Below are 12,498 nucleotides of genomic sequence, written 5' to 3' on the forward strand. Positions count from 1 at the left end.
TCCCTCCCACTCTTTCTCCTCTTCCAGGATGTGACCTCTCTCCTACGTTTTTTCCCCTCTTTCCATCAGTATCTCCTGTCGATGGTGATAGCGTATGTCAGCCGGGCCGGCCTCTTCTCCTGGCAATTCCAGATAGTCCATTTCTTCATAGCTCTGTGAGTACCTTGCTCCATCCCCGCCATCAATATTCAACACCCTGGGAGGGCAGAGGGAGAGATGTGGGGCTCTGACCTTTCATCTATTTTTTTAAACCCCTTTGTACTGACTCTAGGTGTGAAAATGACAGGATTACGGTACCGTGGTTTCTTTTTCAAACCATGTTCTGTTTTTTATAGCATTCATTGTCAAAACAAACTACCCTAATGTCAATTAAAACACTGAAAGAAACAAAGCAAAACGCGAAACTTTCCTAAGAGGAGAGGAAGAAAGAACTGACACCATCCTGCCCCCGAGTAACAGACTTGAGACGTTTCCGGTTCGAATTCTCCGGTCTCAGGTCTTCCGACATCAGCACCAAGTGTGATTATCTTCCGTTTCTGCATTCCCACGACAAATGCCACAATCGGGGCCCGTATCACATAGCGCGGATTTGGTGTCAAATGCTCCCCACTGATGTTTCTTCCAAGTCTCCCAAGCCAGTTGGCTCTATTTGCCTGAACATCCTTCCAAAACACAGGTCTGACCGCTTCACACAATTTCATTGGCTAATGACATGCCAAATCAAGGCCAGAGTTCTGCGTTGGGATTTAACTCTCTCTGCAATCTCCAGCACACCGTCCTGATACTTTACTCCTGTGTTTCACTGCTCCTTCCAAATACCCTGCCCTCTAAGTTTCTATTGAGCTTTCTATCCAGGTATCTTTGCCATACATTTATCTGAAGAAAACGACCCTATCCTTAAAGTGGGTTCAAACACCAAAACCTTCACGATGCCCGATCTCCCTAACTTCTGAATCCCAGAGGCACTTTAGTTCAAATTGTATTATAATGTGATGCTTTGCATTATAGTCATTTCTTATCTCCCCCTTTCCCCTTCCCCGGTCCCACTAGACTAGACACCACGTGGAAGGCAGGTCTCGTCAAAATGTCAATGCATTCCCAAAACACTCAGCACAATTCTTTTCATTGGGCAAATGTTTGTTATTGTGAGACTTCTAGGTAATCAGTATTGCATTTGGCCATGAGATAAAATGTTCATTCATTCATTCATTCATTCATCTAACAAACCTTATAAAGTACACCCTACATGCTGGGGAATATGAGGTGGTGGGAACAGAGATTCACAAAAGGCTGTTGAATTCATGCATCAATATGAACCAAGCCCTAAATGTGTCATTTGCTAGGAGAGGGATGAATGCAGAAACAGATCAGATCAGCTCCTGCCCTCAGGAACTGTACATGTACCTACAACATAGGAAGAGAGGTGTGTGCACATAAAACAAGTTGAAGGGAACGGGGGGTTTGGATCGTGTCCTCATCATCAAGGTGTGAGAGGCACCCTTCTGAAGGTCCTGCCTGGCAGTGGCTCCTTGATGACTGTGCAGCTCCCGGTGACGCTGGGCAGGGCTGGGTGGGTCGTGTGAGGATGCTCAGCCTGCCTCTTTTCTGGGAAGCTGATCTCAAGTGGAGGCCCTTCCTGTCCTGATGACAGCGACCTGATGTCTTTCCCCAGCTATGTGGCCAGCGACATGGAAGAGAACAACCAGGCCCCCAAGCAGGCCATCGTTTCGTTCCTCTATGGAAAGAACAGCTCCCAGCATGCCTTGTTCCACAAACTGCGTTCCCAGTTCATCCGTTCCATGGGCTGGAAGACATGGGTCACTCGGGAAGAGTGCGAGCAGGTGGGTGGGCTGTGGCGGTCTCGGGGAGGGGGAGGGACGGAGAGGAGGTGGGGATCATGGGGGACTCGGTTTGGGACTTGGGGACAGACGAGAAAGAACCGGAGGCGGGGCAATGGGAGGCAGCGGCATCCTCATTGCCAGGGGCTGTTTGTCTTTCCAGATCCAGGCTTTTGATCCAGAGCTCTGGGTGTGGGGAAGAGATCGCGCCCTCTTGCCCCAGAGGCCCCAGGACCACGCAGGCCTGAGGTCATCGGCCTGCGCAAAGGTAGGTCTGCGTGCGCAAAGGTGCAGGTGGAATGACGTGTTGTCTACTGAGGAAATCGGAGGAATCCCACTGCTGGACCCACATCACCTCTCACGCTGTGAAGGGGGCCAGCCAGGCACACAGCCACGTGCCGACTCTGCGCCAGCCACGGACTGACAGCCACACACAGACACCAGCACCGCGAGGCCCGTGGGCACCAGACCTCGGGGAAACCAGTTTGTCCCAGACGCATGGGTCTCACTGAAGTTATTTCACCCAAAGCAATTGGGTCCAAATAACAGCTTTGACGAGATGGTGATTCTTTTCCATATACTGTGTTTCCAGTTTCTCTTTTTCATTCATTTTTGGCCTTACATCCCTCAGGGTTATGGGTTCTAGCATTTATCTACAACAAAGTAAATGTCCACAAACAGGATATTAGATAGAACAGCCCACACGTTCAATAAGAAAAGATGAATTATGACTAGCTTTATATTCATCCAAATTTACTTTCAAATTGCCTATGGCCAGATCACCTGTGACTCTTTATTCCCCCTGACTCACCACTTCTGGACCAATGATTCCTCTAGTACAATTCACCTTTTCCCCCTCACGTTTATGGTCAAGGGGGTTTATCACAATGACTGAAGGTTAAGGAATGCCATCTTCAGCATGGCTTATTACAATTGACACATTAGAGTTCTAGATGTGAGCAGAGGATTGAGCAAACATTTGGTTTAAATCTTGCAAGCTAGCTGTCTTAGTCCATTCAACCTGCCCTACTACAGACCGCGTCGCTTAGAAACAACACAGCATGGTCTCTTTTACAAGGGCAATAATCTCATTCATGAGGGCTCTACCCCATGACCTAATAACCTCCCAAAGACCCCACCTCCTAAGACCAGCACCCTAGGGGTTAAGATTTTAAGATTTCAACATAAGAATTTTGGGGGACACAAACATTCAGCACATAACACTAACCAAGTTTAGGGCTGAGTATTATTTAAACATTAGGATCCAGGGACTTCCCTGTTGGCACAGTGGTTAAGAAACCGCCTGCCAATGCAGGGCACACAGGTTTGAGCGCTGGTCTGGGAAGACCCCACATGCCGCGGAGCAACTAAGCCCGTGCGCCACAACTACTGCGCCTGCGCTCTAGAGCCCACGAGCCACAACTACTGAGCCTGCGTTCTAGAGCCCGCAAGTCGCAACTACTCAGCCTGTGCGCCTAGAGCCCGTGCTCCGCAACAAGAGAAGCTGTCAGGAGAAGCAACGGAGAGTAGTCCTCGCTCACCACAACTAGAGAAAGCCCACACACAGCAACAGAGGCCCAATGCAGCCAAAAATAAAAGAAAGAAAATAAGTAAATAAATGAAAACTTAATAATAACATAGACATTAGGATGCAGGGTTAGGGTTAGGGATCCGGCCTCAGGTCTCCTGGTCCACGATGTTGACTTGTCAGTGATGTCTGTAGTGTGCTTCCAAGTTCAGAATTTAAGTGGTGCCAAAGGACCAAGGTGAGTTAAGACTAAAGCAGCATTCTCCAAATGCCAGCTCCCTGAGCAGAATCACCTGGAGTCTGGGCTATAAAGCAGATTACTGGGCCTGACCTTGGGTGTATTCAGTAGTTTTTGGAGTCAGGGTCACCAAAGTCCAAGAATCACACTTGAAAACAATGAATGGTTCAGGACTGGGGTTCAGAATGGAGAACTTGAGATAAAACTCCAATCATAAATGAGTCTCAATTCTGGTTAGAATTGACTAAGAATGTGAAAACCTTTATATCTGGACAGTTGCCACTTTGAAATCTGACATCCTTGCTCCTTCTCTTACTTCCAGATCACAGAGCCCAGGAGAGATGAGGATGTTCAACAAGAGGTCAATCCAGACACTGACGACAGCCGTGAAGAAGGAAGGGAGAAGCCTCTTGTGCAGATCATCGAGAAGAAGCCAGCATCTTCTAGAATGAGCGGAGGCCAGTTTTCGTGTTATACTCCTAGGAGCGGGGCGTGCTTCTAGGAGTCTGTGGCAGGACAATAAGAAAACAGGGTTTATTCAGATTCCACCCTTTTGGAAGGCACCACCTCAATTTTCAGATCATTTCATTTCCATCTCCCCTGAGACGAACATTGGAGGTCCCATTTTTTATACACTTGTTTGCCCCAGTCTAGAAGCATTTGAAGGTGGAGTGTAGCGGCTCAGAATAGGAGGGAACAACATTAAAATATATAATTAGAAAAATATATATATATATATAATTACAGCCACAGGGTCATGACTCATGACTTAAGTTTCACTGGCTTATTTTGAAAATGTCACCTATAAAATTATTGTATTTTTATATTTTATATTTATATATTTATTTTAAATAGTTTTGAAATAGTCTTCATTTTGAAACATCTTATTACTACAAACTTTTGTGATGAGAACTGTAGCTGTTGTATATTTACACATATATACAATTTTACTCACATTTTCAAGAGAGATTGTTGATTTTATCTATTACATAATATTTCCATTCTACTTATAGCATAGTGGGTATTTCCTCCCAATTCTTGTAAGCATAAATTTGTATTTTTTTAGTTCTCATTATTGAAATTGTGGGAATTCAGTCCTAATTTTTTAACTTGCCTCAGCATGTTTGTATGTTATTTTAGATTGTTCAAGAGTACCGTGCGATGCAGCTTTTGGGGAACTACAATAAAGATGAAAGTCTTCTCACAGTCAGGATGTGTGTGGTCATTACCAGTCGGCTTCGCCTCTTTGCTGTCCAACGAGGTGTTGCTTAATGGCGTTGTGATTATCCAACCACATTTCTTAACTCTGAAAAATAGTCCTCAATTATTTTTCATGTAGAGAAAACTACAGAAGATGAGGCAGGTCTTGCATCATTCAGGACTCCAATACTGAGAGACAACTTTTGGGTAAAAGGAAAGATAGCTTTATTGAGGAAGCCGGCAGTCCAGAAGAGAGGTGGACTCATGTCCCGAAGAACCAACTCTCCCCTCCTGAAGTTTTGCTTGAGGACTATACAGGGAAAAGAGAAAGGGGCTACATGTTGAAGAGAGGGTTACAGGGTGCGTGATCAGCTCACGGTCATTCTTCTGATTGGTCAGTGGTGAGGTAACGGGGACTCAACATCATCAGCCTTCTGGTTCCAACTGGTCTGGGGTCTACGTGCTTGTGGGCAACATGCAGTTAACTTCTTCCACCTGCTGGGGGTTTCAGTCTCTGCCAAACAGCTCCAAGGACGTGGCTCAGAATATTACCCAATAGCCCTTGAGGAGGAACTAAAGGTCCTTGACTTTGTTTAACAGCCAAGAGATGATTATTTTGTCTTGGCTGTTTCTTCGGCCTCGCCACGCAGCTTGCAGGATCTTAGTTCCCTGATCAGGGATCGAAAACAGGCCTCTAGCAGTGGAAGCGCAGAATCCTAACCGCTGAAGTGCCAGGGAGTTCCTGACAGTAGACTTTAAAAAAAAAAAAAAAAAACAGACCAAAAGGAACACAGTTTTAAGGAAGCTTAACTTTCTCAGAAATGCAGAAATTTTGTTGTGCATTTATTTTCTTTCTTTTTTTCCCCCAATACATTTATTTATATATTTATTTATTTTTGTCTGCGTTGGGTCTTCGTTGTTGCACGTGGGCTTTCTCTAGTTGCAGTGGAGCGGGGGCGACTCTTCATTGCGGTGTGTCGGCGTCTCCATGCGGTGGCTTCTCTTCTTCCGGAGCATGGGATCTAGGCACATCGATTCCAGTAGTTGTGGCTCACGGGCTCTAGAGGTTTTTTATGTTTTGCAAGTATTCATCAAATGTTTATTGCTTGAATGAATGACAAATAATTTCTTCCAACAATCTTCAAACTGCTTAACACTATGACAATATTTAGCGTTTCAAATTTCACATGACCTTAGTCTTTCCGTGCTCTAGTTTCTAAAAGCACGTGGGATCTTCCCGGACCAGGGCTTGAACCAGTGTGCCCTGCACTGGCGGGCGGATTCTTCACCAAGGAGCCACCAGGGAAGTCCCTGTACATTTATTTTCAAAAAAATAATAAGGCCGGATGAATTCAGAACTAGGTGCAGAAACCTCTTCCAGTGAGATACAGAATCTCTGCTGTTTAGGCAGATTTAGAGAACAACTTTTCCAACCACTTATTAAAGAGACCAATACTCCATGAAAAAAATTTATCATTTGTACAGAGAGAAAACCAAACTCCAGCTTTGCATCAATATAATATTTGCTACTAAGAGAACCATAAGCTCTTTTTTGAAAATCTCTGGAATAAACATCAAAACTGAGCTGCCTTCGGCTCAGACAAATAAAATTCCCTTTCTACCCGTCTCCTACAACTTTCTATACTCATTCAGGTTGTGTCCTTCACTATCCTCTTTCTGGTGCTGGAACAATCAGTCATTTTACTTTAGGACCAAACTATTTTTGTTCCTGTTAATAAACAAAACTACATCGCATTATCTTGCATACAAAGTTGTACCTCTCGGTTGCTGGAACCAAGGAGGACCATGCAGGGCCCTTCCATGTCCCCTGCCTCTTGTTTGTAAAATAGCTGCAGTCTCCCAGGCCTCCCCTGAGTCACCAAAGAACAGGTTCAAGCAGTTACTGATTAGGACAACAGCAGTCACAGAATCTTTAGTTCCTCCCGAAGGACGTAAGTAACAGTGTCAGACACACACTCCTAACTTGTTTTGCAGATACTAAAACCACTACAAGAGGAGAAAGCTAACTGTATGATGACCAGACTGGAGCTATGACACAAGCTGCTCCATCTTGAGCAGACCTGAACCAATGGCTTACACAATTCCAGGAACTGGCCTCAAGGAAATGGGAACAAACCAACACTGGAATTGAAGATTAACTGTGCCTGAAACAATCAACATGACACTGACCACACCGCTGCATGACCAATTTCAAGAGGATGGTCAGAGCTGACTGTGCTACTCTGCATGGAGCCCCCACCGGCACAGCCCAGAGACTTCCCGTCTTTTCCCTATCAACCCCTTTTCCCTCTCATTGGCAACTGGGAGATGGTATTGGGGACACTAGCCCACCATCTTCCCAGGTTGCCAGCTTCCTGAATAAAGCATCTTTCTTCTTCCACCAACCCTTGTCTCTGGAACACTGACTTCTGAGCGATGAGCAGCTGAACCTGAGTTCTGTTCCAGCCGATAACATCACTATGGGTCAAGTCTCATTCATAGTATATTAATACTAACTTTGAACCAAAGTTACTTCCATTTCACAAAGAAAACTAGGAGTGAATGATTGACAACTGCCCATCACACATCAGCATTTCAGGCTAGCAGAGCTCATGAACACACATAACACAACTTTACACAGCCACAAACATCCCTTACACAACTTATTCAAGTGGCAGAGACAAACACATTCATTAACACACCCACAGACAGAGCCTCTAGGTAACAAGTAAACATATGCAGCAAGAGCATATAACTTGAGATTATGCTTAGTAATCAATGCCTCAGGTTTCTGTCTTGCTTACAAATGACCTCGGTATCCAATGATTATCCAGTAAGTAGCACAACTTAGTACCAGTTCAAGGGTTTACGTAAACTGAAGATCTGGGAATTTATCGACAAGCTAACACAGTAGAAAACATAGTTACTGTTGAAAGAAAGTTTGTCAGAATAAAAACTAAATGTGGTTAAACACAAACTTACATTTTTCATAACCTTAAACATTAAGTAGAAGTAATATGAGCTTAGTTGATGGGCACACCTATATAAATTTAGGAAGAACACACCCAAGTAGAATTGTTTTAAATGTATGCCTAATACTGATAAATAAGATACGAATAACTTTTTATTAAACCAAAAATATTAAACTAGCTTCATGTGTCAAAGATTTACCTAAATTATGTAAACTTGAAGTCTTTAAATTTCTGAGTTGATTTTTTTTTTTGGCTGCACCGAGGGGCTTGCTGGATCTTAGGTTCCTGACCAGGGACTGAACCTGGACCCTGGCAGTGAAAGCACCGAGTCCTAACCACTGGACCGCTGGGGAATTCCCGGACTTGATTTCAATAAGAATATTTTTCTAGCACATTTAAAGTATTAGAAGTTCTAATTCCTTTCTCTCTGAGAATTTTAGGGATATATAATTTTTATAAGCACATTTGTATCTTTGTAAGCCAATCAGGACAGAAACCCTTTAATTTAACAGACTCTACAATCTACTTTAATAGATCCAGAAGTAGGAAAACATTACATATTCGCACTGTCAGAGGTAAAGACCTTTTTGAATTATAGACACACAGACATACAGAGAAATGGAACTTTTACCTGCAGCTTTAAGTCTTAGACTTGGGTCAGGAATAAACACTCACCAGTCTAGATACTAAAGAGCCATTCTCATCCCATTGGGCAAGAGATTCTTAATTGATTTGAGCTTGTCAAAGTAGACAAATAGACAAACAGAAAAGACTAAGAAAAGACTAACAAACTAGATCCTCTGTTACCTCTCACCTAACTGAGATCAGTTCTGTAGAAACTTAATCCCTTTAGAGACCATCAAGTCTTCAAACGACAGAGCCAAACTCAGAACCACTGCTGCCACCAATGGGGAACCACTTAGCTGGAATCTGAGAACAAAGGAGAAACACAAAAGTAATAGAAGGGGAAACTAAAGAAACAGAAAGTGAGCCAAGTTCAAAGGCTGCTTGGGTTCACCCCTGGGAGAGGAGACAAGATGTACCTGGGCTTCACTGGCTCATGAAATACACCACTTGTTGCTGGGCTTTTACGGCTTTATTTACGTAGAACTGATATACAAAATCTAGCCCATGTTTAATGTATATAACTTGATGAGTTTGGACATATGCACACACCTGTGATACCATCACCACCATCACGATAATATACTCATCACTTCCAAAAGATTCCTTCTATCCCTCTGTGTGTGTGTATGTGTGTTAGAAAGACGTAACACAGCACCAGGTACATGAAAAGGTGCTCAACGTCACTAATCATCTGGGAAATGCAAATCAAAATCATCATGAGATACTACCTCACATCTCTTAGAATGCCTACAATTTTTTATTTTTTTTTAAAGATAAGAGTTGTCAAGGTGGTAGAGAAATCGTAACCCTTGCATATTGTACGCAGGAATGTAACATTGTGCAGGCACTGTGGAAAACAGTATGGAGTTTTCTCAAAATCTTTTAAATAAAATTTCCATATGATCCAGCAATCCCACTTCTGGGTGTACAGGCCCAGCTCAGAGACACTGCAGCTTCAGTTCCAGAACACTGCAATGAAGCCAATACCGCCATAAAGCGAGTCACATGAAATTTCTGGTGTACCCGTGCATGAAAAGCTTCTGTTTACACTATACTGTAGTCTGTTAAGTGTGTGACAGCCTTGTGTCTAAACAAACAATGTACATACCTTTATTGAAATATACTTTGGGGAAGAGAAATATAGATCAATGGAACAGGATAGAAAGCCCAGAGATAAGCCCACGCACATATGGTCACCTTAGCTTTGATGAAGGAGGCAAGAATATACAATGGAGAAAAGACAGCCTCTTCAATAAGTGGCGCTGGGAAAACTGGACAGCTACCTGTAAAAGAATGAAATGAGAACACTACTAACACCATAACACAAAAATAAACTCAAAATGGATTGAAGACCTAAAGGTAAGGCCAGACACTGTCTAACTCATAGAGGAAAACACAGGCAGAACACTCTATGACATAAATCACAGCAAGATCCTTTTTGACCCACCTCCTAGAGAAATGGAAATAAAAACAAAAATAAACAAATGGGACCTATTCAAACTTAAAAGCTTTTCCACAGGAAAGGAAACCATAAATAAGACAAAAAAACAACTCTCAGAGTGGGAGAAAATAGTTGTAAATGAAGCAACTGACAAAGGATTAATCTCCAAAATATACAAGCGGCTCACGCAGCTCAATATCAAAAAAACAAACAACTCAATCCAAAAGTGGACACAAGACCTAAATGGACATTTCTCCAAAGAAGATATAAGATTGCCAACAAACACATGAAAGGATGCTCAATGACACTAACCATTAGAGAAAGGCAAATCACAACTACGGTGAGGTATCAGCTCACACCACTCAGCATGGCCATCACCAAAAAATCTACAAACAATAAATGCTGGAGAGGGTGTGGAGAAAAGGGAACCCTCCCCCTGCACTGTTGGTGGGAATGTACATTGATACAGCCACTACGGAGAACAGTATGGAGGTTCCTTAAAAAACTGAAAATAGGGCTTCCCTGGTGGTACAGTGTTTAACAATCCTCCTCCCAATGCATGGGACATGGGTTCAAGTCCTGGTCCGGGAAGATCCCACATGCCGCAGGGCAACTAAGCCCGTGTGCCACAACTACTGAGTCTGCACTCTAGAGCCCGCGAGACACACCCACTGAGCCCGCATGCCACAACTACTGAAGCCCGCATGCCTAGAGCCCGCGCTCCACAACAAGAGAAGCCACCGCAATGAGAAGCCCGCGCACCACAACACTGAAGCACCTGCTCGCTGCAATTAGAGAAAGCCCGCGTACAGCAACAAAGACCCAACACAGCCAAAAATAATGAATAGATAAAAATACATAAATTTATACAAAAAAAAACCAACTAACAATAGAACTACCATATGATCCAGCAATGCCACTCCTGGGCATATACGCTGAGAAGTCCATAATTCAAAAAGAGACACGTACCACAATGTTCACTGCAGCACTATTTACAATAGCCAGGACATGGAAGCAACTTAAGCGTCCACTGACAGATGAATGGATAAGGAAGATGGGGCACATATATACCATGGAATTTGACTGAGCCATAAAAACAAACGAAATTGAACTATTTGTAGTGAGGTGGATGGACCTAGAGTCTGTGAAACAGAGTGAAGTAACTCAGAAAGAGATAAACAAATACCGTATGCTAACACATATTTATGGAATCCAAAGGAAAAAAAGTGGTTCTGATGAACCTAGTGGCAGGACAGGAATAAAGATGCAGACGTAGAGAATGCACTTGAGGACACAGGGAGGGGGAAGGGTAAGCTGGGACGAAGCGAGATGGAAACCAAAGGAAAAAAAAAGTGGTTCTGATGAACCTAGTGGCAGGACAGGAATAAAGACGCAGACATAGAGAATTCACTTGAGGACACGGGGAGGGGGAAGGGTAAGCTGGGACGAAGCGAGACAGTGGCATGGACACGTGTACACTACCAAATGTAAAACCGATAGCTAGTGGGAAGCAGCCGCATAGCACAGGGAGATCAGCTCAGTGCTTTGTGTCCACCTAGAGGGGTGGGAAAGGGAGGGTGGGAGGGAGACGCAAGATGGAGGGGATATGGGGATACAGGTATACATACAACTGATTCACTTTGTTATACAGCAGAAAGTAACACAACGCTGTAAAGCAATTATACTCCAATAAAGATGTTAAAAAAATACTTTAGGGACTTCCCTGGTGGTCCAGTGGTTAAGAATCCGCCTTCCTACAGGGGGCGCAGGTTTGATCCCTGGTCGGGGAACTGAGATCCCACGTGATGTGGTGTGCAGCACAGCCGAAACAAAAAGAAAATTAAAAATACTTTACTGCTAAAAAATGCTAACCATCATCTGAGCCTTCGGCGAGCAGTAACCTTTTTGCTGATGGAGGGTTTGAAATAGTGTGAGAATTACTAAAATATGACCCAAAGACAAGAAGTGAGCAACTACTGTTGGAAATACAGTGCCAACAGACTTGCTCAACAAAGAGTTGCCGCAAACCTTCAATTTGTGAAAAACACAAGATCCGGGAAGCACAATAACTGTAATAGAATATAATGTAATACAATATAATACAATATAATATAGCCTGTATATTCAAAGAAAAGGAAATCAATATCTAGAAGAGATACATGCACCTCTATAGTCATTACAGCATTATTCACCAGAGCCAAGGTAGGAAAAAAATGCAAATTTTCATCCACAGAGAAATGGATAAAGAAAATGGGGTATATACATAGGATATTATTCAGACTTTCCTATTAGAAGGAAATCCTACCAGTTGTGACAACGGGGATATAAACAGAACACATTATGATAGGTGAAATAAGTCAGTCACAGAAGGACAAAACTGTGTGTTTCCACTTACATGAGGTGAGGTATCTAAAAGAGTCACCCATAAATTGTCAGGGGTGGGGGAGGAGAGAATGGGGAGTTGTTCAACGGGTATAAAGTTACAGTTACACAGGATGAATACGTTCTAGAGAACTGCTGTATGACTAAGCATCTCTAGTTAACGAGGCACACTATTGTTTTCGTTTGAATTTAAAAAGTTTAATTCAAGTGTAACTGACCTACAATACTACGTTAGTTCCAGGTGCATAATATCAATATTTCTGTACATTAAA

The 12,498-nt window shown here is 43.2% G+C and overlaps 1 long non-coding RNA gene across 1 annotated transcript in view; it reads right to left on the reverse strand.

The window, feature by feature from the left end:
* Positions 1-3,444: 3,444 nt before the first annotated feature.
* Positions 3,445-12,498, reverse strand: part of LOC308611731 — a 34,938-nt gene continuing 25,884 nt past the window's right edge. The window contains exon 3 of the long non-coding RNA XR_014015021.1: positions 3,445-4,110. This is a non-coding gene — a long non-coding RNA (uncharacterized lncRNA). The remainder of the gene's footprint in view (positions 4,111-12,498) is intronic.

This window comes from Mesoplodon bidens (assembly GCF_964165515.1).
Source record: "Mesoplodon bidens genome assembly, contig: HAP1_SCAFFOLD_1059, whole genome shotgun sequence".
Taxonomy (NCBI): domain Eukaryota; kingdom Metazoa; phylum Chordata; class Mammalia; order Artiodactyla; family Ziphiidae; genus Mesoplodon; species Mesoplodon bidens.